Raw genomic sequence first — 24,614 nt, forward strand, 5'->3', positions numbered from 1 at the left:
AAGGAAGCAAGTGCTATATTTGTGTGCCTGGGGATGATGTTCAGCCCTCATCTGCTCATATGTATGCATACTTGGCTTATTTGTTAGCCTCTACTTTCAAGAATAACAATGCAAAGAACTTTTGCAAATGCGAAGTCTACTTCCACTAGGCATGAGCTATATCTTGTCCTACCTTTTGGTTGTGTTTAACTTCAGGAAGCAGTTCTCTTGTATTTCCTGTCTCATACAAGGCTGTATAGAATAAAAGTCTGTATTTGTGTCAGTCATTATGTCCAAAAGTTGCTCCCTTCACTGAGGCAGTGTCATTGTCTGTGTAGGAAGGATGATCACCAGAGTCCTAGGGAGCTCTACTGCTGAGGTTACTGCAAGGATAACTGGCATTTTAAGGTAGTTGGCAAGAAATATACCATTGCCTGAAACTCTAGGTCAGCTGAGTCGCTGTTTAAAAGGATTTCATCAGCTTAGATGAAGGGAAGAGACAATTCTCTCCTTCACAGGCTCTCTTCTAATGTGTACACTGTCTGGCATGGTTTTAAAAACCAATCATGATTATAAGGTCTGATTCAAACTGTAATTGAGAACATTCATTGAGCAGCTTAGCACATGGGTTGCAGCGTGCTCAGGGTGCCCCAGAGTCCTATTCTGGCAAACCATTCTCTGTACTGCTATGCCCATGGTGTTGGGAGGGGATGGAAAGTGGTGTCCATGGGGCCTCCAAGAAGTTGAACTGCAAAAGGTGGGTGGAAGTTGGAGAAGGATTTTTTTCCTCCCTGCTCTTCAGATCTCCACTATATTCTGCAGCTGGGCTGGAAGAGGCACTGCTGACAGCATGATTTTCCTCTTCTCCGACTATTTACCTCCAGACCCTGAACACATCTGGACAATCAGGACCATCAACCTTGTATGTTATGCAGCCTGTGTGGTTCATGATCTGTAGTTCAACCAGAAAATGTGACAGTGGGAAACCTTTCCCTGCAGCTCACGTTCTCCATGTGAACGTGTACTTATTGATATTTTTCTGCATCACTGAAATCCTCTTCACATGAGGCCACAGAAAGAGAAAGCTATAATGGACTGAGTGCTTCATAACATCTGAAAAATAATGGTGGTATGTACACAGAGCTACATATTTAGAAGATGAAAATATTTCACTGAAAATATCTTAATAGTCATTCTTCAGCTGGAATTAAGATGACACTTGAACTCCAAAGCCTTTCTTTAATAATATATTAATGTAACAATGTTATATTAACTTCTCTGAGTATAGCTCTTGGATCACAAGTTTATAACACGTAGTTTCATCCCTTCTGTACTTGGCTTTTAAACTCTTTGGGAGCAATAACTACTTTTTTGTTCTGCTTTTTGTATAGCACCCACAGAGATGGAGCTTGGCAATACTACTGCAGTCACAATTCTAAGACTGACAGAAAAATTGGGAACTTGGGGGTGGCTGCTGCCCTCTGGGAAGTATTGCTCAGATAGAACAAACTGTCCACATTCAGCAGAGCATATATGTGTGTGTGTAGCCTGAAGGCAATGGGCTTTAACTATGGTTTTAAAATTCAACTCTCACTTAAGTGTAGTACTGCAGGACAGTTAATAGCTGGTTTTTATTTATGGCAAATGCTCATGTTGTGTTCTGATAAGCTGCTCAGAAATGATGAATTGAGCAGTTCAAAGCAGACAACCCAACTCCCCGTTTTAGGTCATCCTGAAAAAGAAATTCCTTGGGCACCTGTTCGGATAGTAATGGGTGCATGTGAGGCTTCCCATGCCCCTCTTCTGTTGGCAACACTTATTTGCCAAATGCTCTAATGAAAAGCCTTCTTTGTGCACATAGTATGTCTGAGGAAATGTTGAAAAGTTTTATTAAGTGTTCCTTCTGTAATGTCTTTGTAAGTAAATAAACTATCTGGCAGTCCTGACATAAAAATTAAAAGGAGAAAAGGACATCTGGAAGAACTGGATAAGCAAAGAAATACCTCACCTACACCATTTATTTAAATGGGGGTTTGCACAAGAGCCAATACTGAAATCTATCGACAAAAATTCCTGCTATAACTGTAACAAGATTTATATTTAACATCTACTCTCCATCTCTGTGAGATAGAGGAGTGGGTTAATGACAAAAAATAAAGGTGGAACCAGATTCAGGGGTGCCCAGTGAAAGGACACGATGAAAAGGACACAAGATAAAATACAGAAAATTCTATTTAAACATAAGAGGTTTTTAAATCATAAATGATAAACACTGGAAGAGATTGCCCAGGGCGTCTGTGGGGTCTCCATCCTTGGAGATACACAAAACCCAGCTGGACATGATTCTGGGCAACCTGCTTTGAGCGGGGAATTATACTAGATGATCTCCAGAGGTGCCTTGTAATTGGAACTGTTCTGCGATTCTGTGAAGTGAAATGATATTTTTTAAGATCCAGGGAATCCTTTTGCCTAATAGATTAGTAACTCAGAATCCGATAAACTGGATTAGCTCCTTTGTCTAAAGGAGTTTTAAGGCGTACTCTCCAACTATTCTTTATGGTGCTTCCATTCTCCCCTACTGATGGTATTTCTCTTTCTTGAATGATTAAATATGTAACTGGGACTAAAACCCAGTTATGCTAATTCTAAAGCAGCTTCTTAAATATTTTGCTGTTGGGTAATTTGCAATTGCTCCATTATATGTTGTGCAACGAGAAACACTTTCTATTTGCATACCACACCTAACTGCACATTAGGTGAGTGAACTTTCAGCTGGGAAGTGGCATAGCTGAGCCCAAGTGTCAGTATGAAGGTTTATTTGCCTGCCCAAAGTGAGCTGTGTCTTCACAAAGCAAATAATTATGTCATGGGACACTGTTATGGGATTTTGCTGAATATTCATAGCTACTGAAAATAATAATAGGAAAAAGCTGCTGTGGAGATCAGTAAATACACAGATTCCACCTTTGACTCTGGTATTCTGGAAGCTGCAAGTTGTTGTAAGCTGGAAGAGTATTTGTGGGAAGCATCATTATATATGTTCCCTGCTTTTATGTTTTACCCTAAAGATCTGGTATTAGCCAGTTGCAAGAGGCAGGACACTGAGCTATTTGGATAAAATGGAGCACCTGCAAAATATATATTAGGTAATTGAGCTCTATAACTTCATTTCTATTCATAGCTACTTGGTGAAATGAAACTGAATTTATGAAAAGAATAAGGGGGGGAATTAAACCATGCTTTTTTTTTGGTTGGTTGTTTTCGTAAAAAAACAAAACACATTTAGATGTGTCAGGTCAATTTCTGAATGGCCTTGAATGTGGCTTAGTTTCTCCAGTTTGTCGAATCAAGATGATAACAATTCACTCTTTTCTTAAATCACAAAATACTTCTGACAAAAGCATTTTCAAGAACTTATGATAAAAGCAGAATGTTTTGATTAACATTAAAGCTGCATTTAACTGACTACATTAGCTGAGAATCTAGTACCTATATTAGCTGGGAATTAAGTTCCACTGTGTTCTTGAATTTCCAATGCTGGGAGTGTGCTTAGGTCTGCAATGATGCTAATGCTATTGCATGAATAACAGCAGAACGTGAAGCTAGTGTTTATGGTTGGGGATATTCAAAGAACTGAAAAATTGATTTAAAAAAAATCTACCAATTTTACCACAGAAGATTAGAGCCCAAAATGTGTCCAAACCCTAGTGATGTTACTTGGATTGGAGGGCTTAGCTTTGTGAAGTCTGTTTTTCTACCTGGACCTGAACTTCCTTCATGCTTAAATTGTGTGGAAATTTCCTGTTTGTTAAAATGTTTTCAGCCCTCCGTGGTCAGCTCACGGTGGAACTGTGGTGTGATAGAGGTTCTCTGGGACAGCAAACACTGAGAAAACATAATTCAGTGATTTTATTCATGTCAGAAATTATGTTGAGCTCAATTCATAAAAATGTTGCTTTAGGACAGATCAACTGCAAAGAAAATAGCAGAAGAGGGCTTTATTGCTGTGGGGAAAAAAAAACCATACATGGATTGTCTCTCTCTCTCGCTCTCTCTTTTAACTCTTGAAGAGTTTAGAAGAAAGCAAACAGTTTGAAGTAGAAAAAGCCTGTTATAACCAGGACCCCACAGAATGCATACCTTCATGACATTCAGACTGTGTTTGATGAATGTCAAGTGGTGCACACTAAAAAACAGAAATGGGCAAAGTCAGCTTTTCTGGGTGCTGAAAATGTTTGAATGAATTCAGTGACCTAGAAGGGCTTTTATGCTATATATGAGTCAGAGCTCTGTGGACTGATGTAGCCCAGACTTCTCTTGCTTGTAAACAGGATTAACCAGTGAGATGACAATGATTTGAAGCTCTTGGTTGTTCATTTCAGCTCTCAATGTCCCCCTCACCTTGCTCTCTTCTGCTATGAGTTATATGCGTAGTAACAGTATGAATTATTCATCATATCTCTTTTCTTTTTTGAATCTAATCTAATCTCTTTTGAATTTAATATTGAAACTTAAAATGGAATGAATGAAAATCTTGCTTTTGACCAACCCCAAAGTTTTCAGTAATTATAAATCAGACAGGTGTCTATAAAACCCAGAGATCAGACTGTAAAACCATTTTTGAAATTGCTGAATAGATTACATCTCTCTCAATTACATCAAGTCCCACAAAGTCTGTGAGTTTCCTATGAATAACCAGAAAGTAATACTAATTATGGTCCCACATTCTAATTCTAAATTACATTTAAAATCACTGAAGCTTATTTTTGGTATTTTCTCTGGCATTGACATGTTCTGTATGAAGGTCCTTGGGTCTAAAGAGAATGGATCATGCATAGCATTCTGAAGAAAGCTTAGCTTCTATTTTCACTGCTCTGTGTGTGTATACTGCCAAGTTGGTAGCTCAATGAAGAGTAAGTCTTCAGAGAAAACTCATTCTGCTTCAATGAAGCCTGTTCTTTCTATATTTCTTAGTATCCATTAGGAGTTTCTACTAGATCACCCACAAATTGTTGTACTGCCTTTGAATAAGGATTTGAACTCTTCAGTTCTTTGAACTCTCTGAACTGATGTTTACAGAAATGTGGCCATGCTGGGTCCGAGCAAAGGTCTCTCCAGATTAGTATCCTCTCTCTGAGACATTGAGATTGTCACAGTAAAACAAATGAAAGGAGGTGGGCATGGAATGTGGCAACTTCTGCTTTGGGACCTTCTGATCTAGAGGTTGCATCCAGGCTACTACTATATCTCATAGCTGATGAAACAGTCATTCATGATTTTTTTAATTCTTTCTTGAACCATAGTTCTCATATGACAATAAACAACATTTAGTGTTTAAAACCCATTCAGTATCTTTCTCATACAGTCTCAATCATCTTTAAAATGGAAAAGTCTTCCTCTACATAGTCTCTTAGTTGGGACCTTTTTTAGTTTTAGTGACTTTGAGAGCTTTTGGGAAATCTGTTGTTGGTCTCTAGGTTACAGAGCTGTTGATAGTGGTTTTATCAACCTTGCAAAATTTTTATTTTGTTCTATTTTATTATTTTTGTTTTATACTAAAGTTTTTGGTTTTGTTTTGCTAAAGACAAGTTCATCAAAAGCATATGAAGAGTATTTTTTTATATGTGCAATTACTGTGCTATTGCTAAACAAGTTTCTTTACTTTTATTTATCTACAGTGATCACCTCTTGTTTCTGCAGTCATCATTTTGAATTCATCAGCATCTGGTTACTGAAAGGTTCGGAATATTTCCTCTGATTGCCTTCCTGCGAGTATGATTAAAGTATTTACCTCAGATTTCCTTGTCAGAGGAAATCCGATGGTATTTCTGCATTTTTTTTTTCCTTCTGTAAGGATTTTTCCTTCTGTAAAGATTCCACACCCCCACCTCCCCATGCTTGCCTGCCGTTTTGGAGGCTGATTCAAAACCAGTGGGCAGGGCTGCAGTCAGTCCATGACTTTTATTCCTTTGGAGCCACTGTCACCACAGTCTTTCTTTAGAACAGATACTAGATTTAAAGGATTTTATTTTTAATTTTATCTTCAAATCAAGATCTTTGAATTTTACCATAATCATTTTGTGGACATTTGGCTGTTCTTCTGGTAGCTATTTTTATTTCTTCATTGGATTTCAGCAAGTTTTCTGCTTGCTATGAGAGTCTTAAATCATATTTACTTGTGTCTTCTGTTCTTTTTAGAGCAAGTGTGGGCTCTGGGGGGTCTGTGAGAGTCCAAGTAATCATGTTTGCTGACTACTTCCAACACGTGTGAATTAGCTTTTTTTTTTTTTTTTTTTTTTTTTTTAAATGTTCTTTCACTGTCAGAGCCAACAAAAATTGTAAGGGCTCACAAACCTTTTAAAGGAAGTGTTTATAATGTACATAAACTTCACCCCCTCAATATACAGAAATTCCAGACTGGAGACATAGAGAAGACTGGCTCAGAGTTTAAGCAATGCCTATGATAGCAGTCTGGTGGGGTCACAAATATTGCACCAGGGTCAGGGCATCTCCCTTATGTACCTTCATCTTCAGTGAATTCAGGGTACACTTTGCTTCTTATTCTCACTGATGGCTGAACATGCTTTTCATGTGCCTGGCCCTCCTATGTATCTCTGCTCCGTTCTTCCTCTTTTTGGCAAGAGCGGTGTGGAGGAGGAGAGGGACATGGCTACAGACTGAACACTGGTTGCATTTCCTTTCATCTCCAGCAGCCTCCCCCCTATCAGGAATGCTAGTTCTGGGCCCATTTTAGCTGTTTTTGTCGTTGTCCTTGGGGAAGCAAATTTAACTTTATGTACACTTCAGAGAAGGTTTGTGCAAGTGCTGAATGGACTAATAATTGTTGCAGGCTGTTCTCTGCCGATTGCTGTTTTTGGAGTTCGGCATTACTTTTAGTTTTAGAGGGGACATTTAAGACTGCAGACAGAAATTTTGATATTCCTAAATTAGGAATTTTCTGATTCAGAATGAGACTAAACATTCTAAAATTTCCCATGAAAGGATTCTTCCAGTGAGATCACTGAATTTAAGTTCCTGCATTCTTTCTTGGGTGGTACCTTCAGGAAGTACCTAAATTCCTTAAAAATTTGACCCAAGGAGAGGGAAGATATTTTTTCCAAAAATCAGTGAGATTAGAAATGCAAGTGTTCTCTACCCTATTGCTTAGAATAGGACATGCAAAGAGCACTGACTGCCCTCCAGAGTTTTTCTGACAGCTCAGCAGCTGGAGTTGTACTTCTAGACACATCTGAGCACGCACACTGTGATGTTGAAACAACCCACTTCAGTTGCTTGAAACTGAGACTTGTAGTTCAGCGTGTTTCTGATATGATGCCGTATTTTGATGCACAAGTTGTGTCTGAAAATGCACTGTCCTTCAGTGACTCATTCATCTGCTCCAAGTGGAGCCTCATTTGTCTAATGCTGAAATCCTATTGTACTTGCACAGAACTTGTCAAAGTGGTTGAATCTTGTCATGAAGAAAAAGCAAAATCTGATGATAACTTCCACGTTTAATCTTCTCCAAACTGTAAATCTGGGCCAATGGGAGGATGGTCTCTAGGGGACATGAATGTAAATACCATAAAAAACGCCAGTAGTTGCCTTTAGAAAAAACATTAAAGCAAACGGTGTGGACCATTTGGTAAAGAAAAGACAAGCATTATCACCATAAAGTACTGGAAGCAAAGCACATCTCTTTATCTGAGTATAAAATGCATTAATATAGTTTAGTATTAATTTGACAGTTCTGTAACTCTTCCGTTTATTCTTGAGTACAGCCATGTCTGACTTTGGAAAACAAATTGTGATGTGCTTGTATAAATTGCTTTCAAAAAGAAGTGATACCGTATAAGGTTAAGGTTCAAAGTCACTGGCTAATGATGACTGGTTTTTATCTTGTTTGGAAATGTACATTTTGTTAAAGCAAGATACTTTCCATTGGGAAACATTGTGTAAGAAAGGTTTTGGTCATCTTTTCTCTTTGATGTTCAGGACTGAAGGCATTTCTGTATAATCTCCAAAGCCTAATATTTCTGTGGCTTGATTGTGGTGAGTTACACCAAGATGAATGTAGGGTCTTCTTTCTCTCATCTATTGTCTGCTGTTTGGAAATGGAGATGCAGCACTAAACCTTGTTTGAGTTTCCCCATAGTTTTTGGAACTTCAGGCAACCTCTACGTGCAGCTGGGACATTTTTTGATATGATGAGAACCTGCTAGTTTTTGTGTAGCATTGCATTCTTGAAAAGCTATAAAAGCCTACTGTTTGGAGTTTTATTTAGTTTAATACCAGTGGATCAAGCCTAGAAAGGAATAGTGTCTTTCTTCCTGATGCAATCCACAGTCCCAGGAAAATGTGATGAGTGCCATACAGTGGCTGCTGCATATCGTTTTCTAGGAAAGTCTTATCGCTTGAAAGAAATTTGCAGCTGAAACAAAACCAGAGCATCATTTAGATGTATAAAGTTATGCTTCATTTGAGGGTGAACCAAAACAAGTAAACCTGCTGTGACTCATCCAAAATTTTGGATGAAGAACATTTTTTATTTTCCAGGAATTACACCACCTAGGAATTGTAAAACTGACGCACTGAGTAGTGGAAGAGAAATCTGCTTCTAATAAATCGTGCCTTGCCAGACAGAGGTTTAAGAACAGAAGAAGAAAAAATCTGAACAAGCACAAGGATCATATGTAGGGGCAGATTCACTGCTGTGCTCGGAGTGAAGGGAGTGGAGTTGATTATCTACATCTTCCCAGTAGGTAGGGAGCAGATATAGCTCGCTGGAGAGGATGTGGCAGGAGCATGCTGCGCTTTGGCTCTGTTAGCTGGCAAGGAGTTCTTCAGAAAGCAGTGCCAAGCACAGCTTAGGCACAGCAGAAGCTGTATCTTACTGTCTTCTGTGCAATATTAACCTTCTAAGGCAGGAAATGCATGCACTGAGGGAAAGATAGGCTGGGAGCTGGAATTCTTCACTCTTCATTGACAACTGCTCTTTCTTAGCTCAGTTGCAATAAGCTCTTCTGCCACCTAAAAACTGCATTACTGATACTTCTGCTTTGAACTTCCTGGGGATATTGTTCGTTTGGAGTACTTAGATCTCTCAGAAACCCAGGGACAATTGTTCAGAACCCCAATAATCATATTACTGCACAACATTATCAAAACAATCAAAAAACCCACACCAAAACAGTATTTCCCTGTTCTCAGGATGTTGTGAGATCTTGTATACATTTTGATGATGGTTTTGGATTATGGGAGGAAAGAGGCTTGGTCAAATACTTCTAGGTCATTGGGAAACAGGAAGTATGTGAAGTCTCAAAGGAATATCTTGTCTGAAGCTAGTGTTGTAGACTCAGGTGCTGTGGAGGATAGCCTCAGAAGTGCACCAGTGCCGTTAGATATTTATCTGAACTGAGCTTGAACTCTCCGATGTCTGGAAGTTCCCCTATGTCTGTTTTCCAAGAAGAGCCTGATCTTTGCAGCTCTTTCTCACATGAGCGCTGTGGGTTTGGAGCTGTTAAGTCTTTGGACTGACTCTCACTTCCACTAAAGTCCCTTTACACAGCTCAGGCATTAGGGGATCTTAAAATGAGACTAGATGACATTTAATAGTGTAAATGAGAAACAGGTCCCTTAAAAAAAAAAATAAAAAAGAAAGAAAAGTAAAATTGGCCTTCCTTGAGTTGAGTGCTGACCTTGAAAAAGCCCTTAAAGTCTCTGCAGGCAGGCTGAAATATTTTTAGGAGAACAGATACCCCAAAATGCAAAAGATTACCTGAGGCAAGTGATTTTTTTTTTTTTTTTGAGAAAATTATTTTCTGCTACACTTGGTACCCACATGTCTGTCTTAAAGCTCTATTTATTTGTCACAGATCTTCAGAAATGTTGGTGTAACTTTCTTACCCGTCTTCAGGAATTTTAACTTGTTAATTTTAAACATTTTTGTATATTCCTGTTATGTGATACATTAAGGATTCCATTTGCATTTTGAATTTTGGGGATTTTTATGTGGGGCAATGTTTAAATATGTTTTGAGAAGGGGAAAGCAAGAAAAGCTGTCATCCATCAACTGGTATTAAGTCCAACTTTGAAAGTTTGATACAAACTGAATCTGACTGTTAGCACAGACATGATACAAATTAGCTGTGACTTTATGATACCAGCTGTTTCTCTGACAGGGTAAAAGGGCACATAACTAGAATAGCATCTTTTGTTGAAAGCAGTGTTTCCCTTTGTTAAATGTGGGAGCCTCAGGCAAAAAATTATAGTCCATAGTTATGTGACATGTGCAGTCTGCAACATGTTTGTGGAGCTTGGGGGAGCTTTTTCCTGATGTTTTTCAAAGGCAGGGTTATCATAAGTGTTCTATTTTTGCTAGTTTTATCACTTAAAGACAAATCTCTGTCATGTTTTTTCCTTGTGTTAAAATGGAGGATAATCTAAGTGCTATTTTCTTTACAAGCACAAAGAAAACATTGAACAGGCAAACTCAAGAAAAGTCTGCAAAACTGAAATCACAAATCTCAAAGTAAAATTTAGTTTCATTTATTATTTTTTATTGATTGATTCCCACCAGCTATTTTTCCTTACTAGATTTATTATTATTATTATTATTTTTTAATTCCATAGAAACTAAGCCTACATACAAAAGTCTTTAACAAACTAACAATCAACAGCTGATTATTTGTTAGCATTAACTGCGTATAGCTTACATGTATTGAGGTGGTGAATTAGTCGTAATGCAGATGCAGGGACACAAGAGCCAGCTCCATGCAGTCACATCTTGGTCAAATCTCACTTCTCCCCTACGGCATCCAGTGCCTGTACAGGATGGGTGCCAGGCGCCTTGAGAGCTGATGCACCTGAGGAGCTTTGTGTGGAAGCAGCCGGGGACTTTCCTTGTTTCCAGAGCTCATAAAGCTTACTCAAACTGAAATGGCTCTGAGCGAGAACATTTGAGTGACTTTACATCACTTTGTATCTGTGTCCCCACTGTGTATCTGTATGACCTTAGCATATCCTCTGACTATGTCAGGCTATATAAAATTGGCTGTAGCATGTATCTAAACTGAAACAATGTGATTTATTAAGCAATTGAACTTATCTCACTTCTGCCACTTTACTAAGAGACAGTAAAACATTATTAAGATTTCAAGATTTACTGTTACAGAAAATAGACATACTCTATTTGAATCAATTCGGTAATTTTAAAAAGGGAGGTATGACATCAGTATCCTGGTGTCTAACTAGAAGTACTAAGAACAACAATATTTAGGCTAGAACGATGAGAAGCAAAATTTGGCAGAATATCTTATGAAGTTTCTTAGGCTAATGATCACCAGTGCTGGCATTAAACTGAAAATATCTGCAAAGCACAGTGCTGGTTATAGACACAATTAGACTAAAAACAGGCGGGAGATGCTGAAGAACATACCTATCGCTAATGCACTCCAATAATCTACAGGAGAAAAGATCACATGGAAAGCTTGAACCAGTAGCAGTGTAGCAAATGAACAATGTGCTATCAAACTTATGATAGCTGCAGTTGAGTTTTATATCTATGATGTCAGAATCATCATAGCACCTCTTGCAATATCATATGCAGAACATCTCATACTAATTTCAATCAGAGAAGGGATGCTAGCCTTCAAATCCCAGGATTTAAATTAACCTTTTTATTCTCTGCAAGTACATCTAATGAGAATGGCATTTTCCCTCATTTTGTATTCTAAACAGCTGAGTTCTACTGTTCTGAACTTCAAAAAAGTTGCTATATTCTCCTATATGACAGTCACATTCAGTGGTGAAAAATACTGGATCTGTTATGGGTATTTGGGAGAGAACAATGTCTTGTCTTGGCTGTGTTAGCTGCCTCGTGTCCTCTTTGGGCAGACAATTTCAAAAACTAGAGGAGGACTGGGACCACTGGAGAGCACCCTGCATTTACTTGGCAGATGGGAGAGTACTCCTCATGTCAATTTGTAGTTTATCATAAAGAAAGTCCCTTTAAGTGCCCCCTGTTTTGTAGAAGATGATCTTGCAAAAAGATTCACAGTGTTTCACGCTCTTAGGCCTCCTGCTGGCTCACTGCAACCCTTATATACCTTTTTCTCATCTTCATTAACTCATAAGGGTCAGAAACTGTTTACTTGTCATGGTTATTTAGTACCATGCTCTGTGACTTGTCTCTTTGGAAGCCTCTGCAGGCAAAAGCTCCATTCCGTGTTAGTAAAAACGGCAAAATTCGGTCCTTAAAAATGAGTAAATGCTAAGGACTTGCTTCTTTCACATACAGGTGAATTAAACATTAGGGTAATCCTTATATTGTTGTGTTAATAATACAGGTTCTTTTACTTTATCTTCTTTTCCGTTCCCTTCCCTTTCTACTTTTCTTTAGTTCTACCAAAATCAAAGCAAAGATTTCCCATCCTTCTCATTTAAAAACAAAACAAAACAAAAAAAAAAAGAGGAATAAAAACATTGCAACAAAAGCAATAAAGGATATTAAGCATATCAAAATATTGAGTCTCCCTATTAAAACAGAGCTCACGTTGATGGAGGAAACAGTGTCTATAAGCAACGATCTTGTTCAAAGTATGGAAGTAGGCTCCAGAACCAACCATCTCTAAACTTGTTTCACTTTTAAAACCTTGCATGAGGATGCCAGGATCCCTTTACTTAAATGACTTAATTTTCAAGCAGTATGAATCATACAGCAACTGCACAAGCTCTTGTTAGGCTGTACATGTGTTTGTTCTTTAGGCAGTAAGAAGAGAATCCAGAACTGGAGGTGATTTGAGTTACAACTACTTCAGGGGATTTTTTTTTTTTTAAACATTCCTTCTAGCAAATGCAGTTTAAATGGGTTTGTTTATATGGCGTGGAATTGGAAAGGCCCAAACTAACCAGGCTTTACACAATGTGGCCTTCTTCCAAATTAATCTAAAATATTTTAATCCCTCTGGAGTTCCTTTATCCTCTGCATCTGTGCTGTAGTGGAGACACATTTTTAACATTTCTTTGAGGAAAATTACCTTTCTTTCCCTCCAACTGTATTCAGCAAGGTCAATGGAGCACTGTTATATGGTATTTAAACATCTGAGATTCATCATATATCTGCACACCAGAAAGAATCATCATAAAAGGTCTAATGAATCCCGACTGCTAGCCAAGCAAGGGAGTCCCCTTACGGATACTGGGTATTAGAAACAAAGAACACATACAAAATACTGTTTTTACACTTTAGCTTTATGCAATTAAGAATTAAGCTGCCCCTAAAGAAGAGGGCAAGGGTGATTTGTGACCCCCAAGACAATTTCAGTAAATCAAATGGAGCCAAATTCTGAAGTCATTGTGTGGACTAAGATCATTGCCAGGTAGGAAGGTGACCACTCACTCTGTGGGACCAGACAGGGCCTGAGCAGGAGCCTGGGAGGGCTTCTTGCTCCTGAGAGAGGAGATGCTCTGAGTCACAGGCAAGCTTCAAACCTGACTATCTCAGCTTCTGGCTGTGTGCCGATACTTGGTTTTATGGCCTTTTGGTTTTCTAGTTCAGTAGCAAGTTTACAGGACTGAACTCATTTCACAACACAGGAACTGAAATACTGAGAGATAACTTCCCCCCCCCCCCCCACCCCGATCTTTCAGAGGTCTTCTCTGAAATATTATTATAAAGGGTGTTTTTATTTGAAATACCATTATATAACTTGCACTGCTACAGATTACGCTAGAGCTGCTTTAATACCATAGTTTATTCTAGACTTGTTCTTCCCATGAATACTGCTAGGTCATGAAGTTCAGACAGTTTTAACAAAGTTCAAATAAGCATTTGAACCTCTGAAGGAAAAACAATATGCTGTAGACCTCAGTTCTGTGAATTTACAGGGTTTTACCAGAGATTTTTTTCTCACCGCTGAAGTCCTGTGGAGCCTGCAGAGACACTGGAACTTCTCTGCCACCCTGCTCCAGGCTTTGTCCTTAATCTGAGTATGCTCTGCTTTTCCCAACTACAGCACACATCATAGTGCTGGTCTCCTGCCCAAGGGGCTGCAGGGTGTGGGTTGTGGGATGACACTCCAGGATAATGATCCATTAAGATTAGTCACCTCAGGGTGTCCCTGCTTTTGAATGAAGAACTGTACCTACCCCAAACACACTTTTCCTATCTTTTCATATAGTCAGAGGTATTTTGGGCCCATTGCAAGCCATATAGTAATGGAATAAATTCCAAGTGCAGCAGGAGACCACATTGGAGGAAAAACTCTTTAAGTGCCAAGGGCATTTCTTTTACTTTTCTTACTGAGACTGGAAAATATTCCCTAAATAATACATCTGGATGTAGAGGAATAGAGAGGGAAAAGATGAAAAACAATCCTTTAAATTCAGTAGGAGCCTATTTTAATAGCTTGTTTAATCTGCCAGCTGGCACAGCATTGACTTATTGCTACACATACTTTAAGGAGACCTATGTAGTTCTTGGAACCAAGTTCATATTAAGTTGTAGAAACTTAAATATTAATAAATTGGCGGGACTGCTTTTTGGTACTTAATAGAAATCAAGAAACTGCTTAGTCATCTCCAAAGATATTTCTGTCTCTCTCTCTCTTTTTTTTTTTTCTTTAAGTGCAAATGCCAAAATAATACGGACTTAAAGCAGTAGCATAGATAGTAAAATAGTAAAAGCTCAGATCTGCCCACTCTGGAGCATGCATACATCCTTCAGAATTTGTAGTCATATATATTCCCTGTGCAACACTTTGGGCAGAGTTTTCCTAATTTTCTTTGTGACTCCATTTGGTTTCAAAGACGTACATTATGAGTTTATGCTGAGGAGTCTTGGCCAGGAGAAGAACTGGTGCCATCTTTCTGTGGATTTTCATTTACAGTGTGTTGCAAGTAATATCATTTAACAGCTGCTTTAGAATATATTATGCTTGTCTTTTATGAGACTGTAAATGTCCGTGCATTTGCTTTTTACCTCGTTTTGTGTGAAGGTATATGGGTGCCTGAAATGCAGTGTCAGCTATGTAACTAGTATTTTTACTTTGTTCCTAAAAAGTTAGGGTACATCAAGAAGCATGTCCCATGTTTTCAATTGCTTTCAGCATTAGAAAAGCAAAGGAGAAACGATTTAACTGCTGACCAATCTGTCTTATGTTTAGTAATATCCAAAGTGACACTTGTCAGTATTTACAAATTGTAAAGTTTGATTTGGTCCAGGTAAGCACTGGAAAATCTGGCCAATTTACTCATGTTTATTTATGAATTTCAGATCTGGATTTATTTCCTTTGTTCACCTTAATGGTACTAATGGTACTAACTTTATTTTCAGGATTTCTGTGTTGGGTATGAATTGTAAAAATCCTCTAAGTTCTCAAAGATTATGATAGGGAATTTAGATTGATCTTTTTCTGTATTCCTTTTCCAGATTGTACTTCTTTTCTCAGACCTCTTTTCTTCTCCTTACCTTCTGTTCTGTTGACTTCATAACGCCTTCTCCACATCTTGAATAGGGAGGGTATCCTTTCAGATCGCCACCCTGCTGTATCATCAGATCTTGTGAGTTGTGAAGTAGCCACTGTGAGGAGGCCTCTGTGCATTTGTCAATCATAACTTCAGTTGTGTTTCTGGTTGCATCATTTTGAAGGTGGCGTGCAACTTTAAGGTAGAGTTCAGCTGATTTTTTTCTAGCAAGTCCATTGCTAAAGATGAGGTTACTGTGTTGTGAAAAATAATTTGCTTAGTAAACAAACATAGTCTGCTTTCTCTATTTGTCGAGCATTTGCAAATAGAATGGAAGTTGTCTTTTCTCCACTTTCAGCCTTGTGTTTTGGTTTTGTCCAACACTTTGTATACAAACAACCTGGCTTTGTCTCTCAACTGTGAAAAGTGTGCTTCATGTTCTTTCAGTGCTTAGAAATTAGACTGTGTGCTCTGTCTCCCATTCTGAGCTGGATGAACCTAATATGGCAAAGAGAGAGGTTGGAGGAGCCCCCACAGGGTTTTGGGTTCCTAAGGTAGATGTCTTAGGGAAAAGGTAGTAGATAATGCACAATGCAGAGACTTTTTTCATTATTTTTTTGAAGAAAAATTAAACATTTTTGTTTCTGGACCACACAGACATGGTCTGAAGCACAGTTCCTAAAAAAAAAATAAATAACGGATTTTTTTTTTTTTCTCTTGGTACAGGTTTCAAGTGTAACTTTCCTTTGTCACATTCATACAGAGACAGTGTGTATGCCTGTGTGCTCTCAGCATTAAGTGTACAGGGTACTGTCAGGGCCTCACCTGTCTTGTTTATTTGAGGCTCTGTTGAAAGTTTTGCTGTTTCACTGAGAAGGGAAAGTTGCACACGTTACTGATGTAGCAATGTATTGCAGTCACCATGTGTGCTGGCAACAAGCATTTGTGCATGAATGTCTAGGTAGTCAGATTATTGTCAAGATTACTTCACAGGTTCTCCGTGCAAGTCTTATGAGGGTAACTGGAAATATCCTAATATTGCAGTGTCAGGTTTTATGCTGGCTCATTCACAGCATATGAGTATCATCTTGCTGGTCAGTTTTCTCTTGTAACAAAGCCTCATCGCTGTCCCGTCTTCTGCTTGTTGTTTGTGGTGTGTCAGTGTTTCCATGCTTTCAGCTAAACCTGGCATGAAGATAGGCCAATGATGTAAATTTCAAATATGGCAAATGGTTTGCTGCACTACTATTTTGTGGCACCCTGTTTGACTTCTCCTGTCAAAAGACTTTGCGGTTTTTGTTGCCCTACCTCACCCCTTTAAAGCTGTCACTAAACTCATGCATCGATTCTTAACTAAAAAGACACAGAAGTACTGCTTATTAGAGATAAATTGGTAGAGCCACTTGGATGGAACAATTGGAGTTTCATTTGTTAAGATTACTTTGAAAATTTGAGCTGGAAAAGCCCAATATAAAGTTCAGCACCTGATTTAATTCCTGGTGGATTTCCACAGATTTCCATGATGTTCTGCCATGAAGTAGCACCAACCTTTGGCTAAAATGTGTATATTGTGGTGACATACATTGTGTCTTTGCAAAGTAAATGTACAGGAACTGGGAGGGAAGATGTATTAATTAAAGTTCTAGAGCAACAGACAGGACCTTCGGTATTTATCTTTCATTTCTCCTGAGGAACTGTTTAGGTTCAAAATGCTTAATATCTCTTAAGGGATGAGTACTAAGATCAGCAAACCAAAGAACTTTAGAGGTATTTCTGTCTTTCTTTCTTTATTTTTTTTTCTTTAAAACTGTAGGGATGACAACTAATACTTGGTATTGCTGCTTATTGCTTGTTCAGTAGAGCAAGAAACAGAAAGCCCTCAACTCTCATTAGAGTTTATGACACGCAGCACTAGGCAGAGCTGGATTTTAAGGCTTCATGTTTTAACAGGAAAAGAAAAAATAGTTGAAAATACAAATACGAAGCCACAGTAAGCTGGCTGCATTGTACCTTCATATTATTTTCTATTACTTTTTTATGACTGACTATGTAGCTTAATATATAATGATTTTGTATTTAAAGTGTGTTCCAGAAAACACGTGGAGTTTGCAGTCTGGCTGAGTAAATGTTGCTGTTGGAACTTTACCTTAGACCTAGTTGGACATTTTATTATTTTTAATGGTATTACTTTGGCTTTTTAATTCAAGGCCCGAGAGATGCAGAGGAAGAGTGTGAGTAGTGTACTAAAATGTTCATGAAACCTATTTGGACACAGATAAGTTCACATAATGTATTGTTGAAATATTACATGTGGGCATGAAGGTCAGCAGGTGTGGCACGAGGGTAGGACAGGAGAAAAGCACAAATGAGAGGGATGGGAGCAGAGTAGGAGAAGTGAGAAGTTAGGGAGGCAGAGGCTAATACTTCCCATTGCTATGGGTTGCTGGCACTGATCAGCTCTGTGCCTGGGAGGGTGAAACTCTTGCAAAGGCAAGTATGGAGAGCTGTACTGCTACTGCTGGCTTCCATGCCAGTTCTAGTGCAGGAGAAATGCTCCTGCAGTTGGACAGAGCAGCATTTTCCCTGGCTGATGCCTGCTCAGCCTGCTCCAGACCTTTTGCCAGAGCTGGGACTGCTGCTCCGTGCATGAGGCAGGACACCCTGCCTTGCATCACATCTGCCTGCATTTCCGGGCCACTAGCACTGCTGGGCAAGAGCCCCCTGCATGCTTTCTGCTCCTGTGGCTTGTCCTGCCTCTGTGTTTTTATTTATTTATTTTATTTTTTTCCCTCTAGTAGAAATCGATGGGAAAATTAGCTTTGCTTGTACAGGCCAAGAGGAAATACATTCCCTATCATTAATATGGTCTTGGCCATCTGAGCTGGATCTAACCTGTTTCTTGGTGATGTTTGTCAGTTGTTTCCTGTTATGAAAAACCAAACAGCTCCTGGCTGGAAAGTGTTGGCTTGGGCATTGTTTTTCCACTCTCAGAGATTTTAGTGGGACGTGAAGCTGGCCACCCGCCAGAGCATTGCCACGAATTTCAACAGTCAGGCCACAGATTTGCGGCAAAGCCTGCAGGAGAAGTTAATGCATGATGTGGGGTTTCTTGTGATTGCATTAGTATGATGAAACTGAATGTCTTTCCCGGTAAAAGTAGTTGAGAGATAAGGGTAACCAGTGAATGATATCTTATGAACCTGCTTCCCAGTGTTCAAGTGCAGTGAATGTAAGTCAGATCTTTTCTTGGGTCTAAGCATACACTGTTTTGTAGACATAAAATCCCTCTAATTTCAGAGTGTTTTGTATTTCTGGGTTGGGTCTCTTTCCCATTACCTAGGATATATACTCATTAAACTGTAGTAAAAGCTGATGCAATTTTCAGCTGCCCTATATATCTGCAGAAGAGGCTATTACCTCAGTCATGACAATATGAGAAAAAATATTCTTTCTCTTAAATTAGCATTGCTAGAATTAAAGAAATTCTGCCTTTAGATTTGTGTGCACAAGTGTATGAGAGGATGAAGTTGCCTATATTGGCACAATCTGAGAGCATACCAGTTTCTGACATGCAAGGTAAGCTCACTGATCCTTTGTATCATATATCACAGATGAACTTGGCCTGCTAGGGTGGAATCCAGTCCTGATTGAGGTCTCTGGGAAGTCTGCCAGGGACAGGACCAGGATTTCAACTCTAGCCTGTATATGAATAATATTTCAGTATCTTCTGATCTTTGGGGACAACATATTTGAAATATTTCAGAGGACACTTGAAGGGGGGAGTCAAGGGTCAATCCTTCTAACATGAGAACCAGTGGTGGTGCCAGCAGCTCCCAGCTAAGTGTTGTTTCTTCCTTTGTCTGCTAATGGGAAATGATAGACAAATGTCTCTGAGGATCAGGGGTGGGACCTGTATATGCAAATCCAAATGTCAACAGAAAGCTCTGCCTGACTCTTATGTCAATGTGCAGTAGGAGAAAGATGAGGAAGGAAGTGAAAGGAGTGGAAAAGGCATACTGACACTCAGCCTGCCTGAGGGAATAAAGGCAAATGGTAACTTTCCATTGCAACTGGCTGGCTGTGAGATAATAAGTCTTGCTGCTGCATGCATTTTATTATATTGCAGTGTTAGCAATAGCAAGCTGGGTGCTTGCTAGCACCTCCAGGATGGTGTAGTGCTCCTTTCCCACTGCTGAATTAGATCATTAATATGAGAGATGGGCTGAAACAGATACCTACAGCTTCAAAGGCTGTTTCAAAAGTTACCCAAGCAGATATATTTAAAGGCCTGAGCCTTTCAGGTGCAGTTCCAAGTCGTGAACTGGCATGGACAATGTCCTATGAAAGGCTGCATGTCAGTGTTTCCCTGTTATTCACGTGGGGGTTGGAACCAGATGATCATTAAGGTCCCTTTGAGTTCCTTTATTCCAGGTTGTTCACTGGCTTTTCTTCACAGATTCAGTGGTTTGGATAAGCCCATGTAGATGGAAGTGAAGCAGTCTGAGAACAGAAACTCAGAAATTTTGACTTGGAAAAACCTCCAAAAATATCTATTTATTTATTTATTTCTGATGCTAAGTGTGAACTGCACTTACTTGATTGGTTTGCTAATGATGAATTTTCATTGGAAGTTCGAAGAAGTCTTTAATGTTCCTTCCAAGGCAAATCATTGTATGATATGATAGAGTATATCTTCTGTATATGTAAATAAGTACAAGAGTTCATTATCTGCAGTCAACTTGAATATTTGGCCAAAATTACAGTAGCGATTAGAGATCTCGTTTTACATGAAGAAAAAAACAAAACAAAACAAAACAAAAACAAAAACCAAAAAAGCATTTATGGAGAAAAGAAAAGCCTCTTTAAACATAGGCTTTGCTGTTGGTAATATATAATTGCCAATCATATCCAATGTTGCAGTTTAAAGAACGAGCATATATGAGGTCTGACAAAGGACAAATCAATCCATTGAATTCCGCCTTTTGACTTCAATGCAGTTGTGCTTGTTTCTGAAAGATATGAGTGTCACTGAATGCTCCTAATACAAAATTAAAAGGGAAGTGGGGAAAATCATTTCCAAATGCTTTCTGACAGATTTTCATAGAAAACAGATTTATTTGTTTTGACTGAAGATAGATTAGGGAACTCTAATTCTCCCAGATATTGCAGGAGAATGTTTGTCATATCTGTGTTTCATGGATGCCAGATTAAACAAGTTACACTTGGACAACAAGTGTAGCTCTTTGAGTTACTCTCAGCTACAAAAAGGGCAACAAAGTTGTTCTGGTATCACATTTGGGGTAAGGGAGGCAAGAAAAAAGAGGGAAGTGGTATATATCCTATATCTATCCTATAGATACAGTGGATGTTGTAGCATGAAGCTAAGTGAAGTAAATATTCTTCATGCTTCTTACTGACCATTCTTTTATTGACATTTTAAATGTCAATAAAGGTCCACACCTCCAAGCCAGGGATTTTGGACAGATGACATGGAGACAGATGGGAAAATGAGATATCCAACTTAATGGGGTACAACTCACAAAGCTGCTTGCAGTCTCAGTTTATGTTGAGATTTAATGAGACACTTGATCCTTTTTGTAGGAATATCAAAAAGAAAGAGGGTGATAACAGAGTAACTGGGTTTTGTGTTACCACTTGATCCTGCAGTGAGGACGGCTTGGAAGTCAGAGCCCCAGCTTCATGTATGCAGAAAAACCGTGTAGTTGGGCTGGAAGCCCTGCCTTTCTTACCCATCTGTAGGAAAGGCTCAGAAAGAATTTCCCTTTATCTTTGGGTGTGGCTTTTTTTCAGTACTAATGTTACAGATGCATCTAGTGCCTGTGACTGAAACCAGGGCCTGGTTGTGCTTTAGCATGCTGCAAATCCACAGTGAGACAAATTTGCAGTCGGCAGAGATGGTATACGGACTCACAGGCACAAATCTGGCTAAGGCTTGGTCTCTAAGGCCATAAAGTAAATCAGAGGTAGAACTGAACAGGAGTATCCACAGTTGCTGGATTCACTCTGGATGCTAGGCAGTGGGCCATGCTATTTCATTGCCCTCCCTGTTCTGTACTGTGTTATTTCAGTTCTAAAAATGCCAATTCTCTTTGTGCCATTCCTGCCTTCAGCTGCTCAGGATGCAAGAGAAAGAGACAAGGAACTGGTTATGGTTTCTTTTATGAAGGAACTGGGTATCATCCTTTTTTTTCTAATCTAGCCCTTTTCTTTGCTTCCTTTGGGTCCTAAAGTTTCTACCAGCTTCTGCGGAACCATGGTCCCACAGCCACACTGGTCTGTGCTGGTACCTTGCTCACTTCAACATGAGAGGCTTATTGGGTTGCTAAAGGAAGGGGGATGCACGTGGTGTACAGTTCCACACAGATGATGTGTGTGGCTGTAGATGAGAAAGGAAAATTAGCAGAAAATCTTTCCTGTTACAAAGAAACCTAAGGCTGAGTCCCTTTGGTCCCCTCCAGCCAATGAAACTGTATTCTGCCCTGATTTTTTAATGAATGATATGCCAACCTGCTGAGAGGGGAGTCCGGCAAGCGCTCTGGTCCATGCTCTCTTGCATGGGCAGCAATCACATTTTTCCATCTGCCTAGATGTCTGTGTGAAGGTTGCTCTGGGCATTCATGGCGCCAGACCAGTGAGCGATCCTGCTGTGAGGAAAGGGACATGACTTTCAGGCCATTTGTGCTTGAAGGCCACCAAGGGGAAATCTGCAGTTGTTCCTCTGTGCTGGGAGGGACAGGAGATGGCATGTGCTTGCACAATGCTGTCACCAGACGCGGCCGCCTTGCAGCCCGGTGCAATATGCAGCCGTGCTATATTAGGGAATGTGCTCTGGCTTGATGTTTCTTGGCTCTGCTAGGTGGAAGCTGGTACACAGGCTGGCATAAACTAGGTTGAGTGCTCATTCTGTGTAATGGAAAGGCGACTGGCAGGTCTAGAAAGAAAGGCATCTCCGTTGGCTAAAGACCTGAGTAGCAGTCTGCATTTTCACTTCCTTTTTATCAGTCTAGCTCATCTGTTTTTAAGGCCCACTGGGTGCTGGGTTGTCTCTGTAATCACTGCTGGGGACAGGGTGAGGACAGAATTAAACCTGAGCCACAGCAGGAGGTTATTTAGCTCTTCATAATGGAATTAAATAGCTGTGTGGTTTTGTGTGCATTTCCACTTAGCCAATTTACTCTTTGCCATCAAAAAGTATATTCCTGTTGGTTACTGTTAAAGTATCATGTCATATATTTACAATTACTGTGCATTCGTCTGATTTTCCAATTGCTGAAAGCTGCAAGAAGACAATTTTAAACTCTTCCACAGGATGAGGAGGCATAAAGGGGAGATGGATTTGCATGCGTGTGTTTTGTACCAGAAGGGATTAAATGTGTCTGTCCTTGAAGGAAGCACTTTTTTGCAAGACAATGAAAAACTCAACAAATTTTAGCAATAAACCCTTGTCAACTGAAGATCAAAGGCACTATGTGAAGTGCAGAGATAAAAAGGACAGAGGCTCTGGTACTGCTTTTGAAATAAAGAATGTTTACATGGGGAGATGGTGTTATTTTCAGGGCACATACTTTACTATAATTCTGGTGCAAGTAATGCGATGATGCTGGTAAATGTTGTAGGTAAGCTGCTTTGCTTATCTGTCCTTTTTTAGTTTTAGCATCTCTTCAGAAACACTACAGGGTTCATCAAACATCTTGTTACCTAAAGCTTCAATCTCAGAATCAAAAGAGAGGGACCCTAAAAAGACCCCTGCTTGTGAGACTATAGAAAATCCAAGGTCCAGAGCAAAAATTACCTTCAAGAGTTTCTGAGAGGAATATATAAAAGAAAAGGCAAGACCAAAGATTTTTGCAATATTTTCCATAAGTTCCTCCTTTGAGTCTGGTGGTGGGAAACTCATGAGAGTTCACTTCAGATTCGTTCAGTAATATTACAGTTGTGCTAAGTTCGAAATAGTGCTTAGAGTCTTGTTTTGATGTAAGAGCAACATAATGCCAATTTTTGTGGTGCACCTTTTCACAATACCAGTAGCCACTATTCCGTCAGTTTGTGTATATATGTGGATATCAAGGGAATGGAACTGGTGAAACAGTTTCAGATATCTTCTTCTATTTGCTAAAAAAAAGAAAAAAAAAGTGTTCATTATAAGTTGTTGACTTATGGTTGAATCCGGTTAAAAACTTGCCTGCTAAAAAATCAGAAAAAAATAAAGGTAATACAAAAAAATTTTCCATCATAATTCTAAAACCAAAATTTTTACTTTTATAATAAAAATGAAGTAGTTTTTTGAGGTTGAGTGTAACATTACATGTGAACTGAAACTGTTTTCTTAGGGGCATTTTCCTCTTGTGAGAAGAATGAAACTCTGTTGGTCTGACACCAAATGATTTAAAATGTTTAACAGAAAAAAAATGGTTACAAAGAATAAAAAAAAAATAATTTATTTACACACCTTTGATCAGGAAATATGGATTCTGTGTGCTGATTAACTCTCTAGATTTGGGAAGGTCAGAGACACAGAGACATTTTCACATTTGTCTCTGAAGGCAGGCCCTGGAGCCATGTGGAATGTTATGCTTTGACCCGGGATGTTTTCACTCATGACCAATTTTTATTTAAAAAAAAAAAAAAAAAAAAAAAAAGGAACATCAAAATGTGCACACTCCCAAAAATAGTTTGTAGGAAATATTTCAAATAATTGGTACCTTCATCTATAAGCAAAGTGATTTTTGAATCTTCTGAGGCTAGAAGACTTTGAGAAACTGCAATTTTATGAAACTTTTCTGTGGAAACAGGAAACATTTTTAGAGAGACTGATTTTGATGAAGTTACTGTCTTGTAGTTTATAGAGGCTGAAAGATAACTTGTTTTGTGGAAGGCAGTGAGCAGCACTGAATGGCTGACTTCTTTAAGTGGACTGTCTGTCGGATAACTCTTCTTCTTACACTTCACTAATTAAATGTCGTAGTGTTAACCTGACCTTAGTTTCCTGAGTACCCTTCTGATTTTTGAGGTGATTTGGCTTGGAAGTCATCTGAATGCCACAAAGTGGCCCTCTGTCCATGGAGAGGAGGCAGCACACTCTAACAGACCTGAGACGTGCTCCCAAGAGATCCACTGATGTGAACTGCACTGAACATCAGGAAAGCACC

The 24,614-nt window shown here is 39.1% G+C and overlaps 1 protein-coding gene across 5 annotated transcripts in view; it reads left to right on the forward strand.

The window, feature by feature from the left end:
* The window catches only part of CALD1 (caldesmon 1), a 193,501-nt gene that overhangs the window by 74,092 nt on the left and 94,795 nt on the right, over nucleotides 1-24,614 (forward strand). Inside the window, exon 1 of one of the 5 annotated variants that reach the window (XM_032187912.1) lies at nucleotides 5,658-5,717. The exons of the other annotated variants lie outside the window; for them this stretch is intronic. The gene's annotated coding sequence lies outside the window, so the exon portion shown is untranslated. Of the gene's footprint in view, nucleotides 1-5,657; nucleotides 5,718-24,614 lie in introns of those variants that run through there. 5 annotated transcript variants of the gene reach the window in all.

This window comes from Aythya fuligula, chromosome 1, assembly GCF_009819795.1.
Source record: "Aythya fuligula isolate bAytFul2 chromosome 1, bAytFul2.pri, whole genome shotgun sequence".
Lineage (NCBI taxonomy): Eukaryota > Metazoa > Chordata > Aves > Anseriformes > Anatidae > Aythya > Aythya fuligula.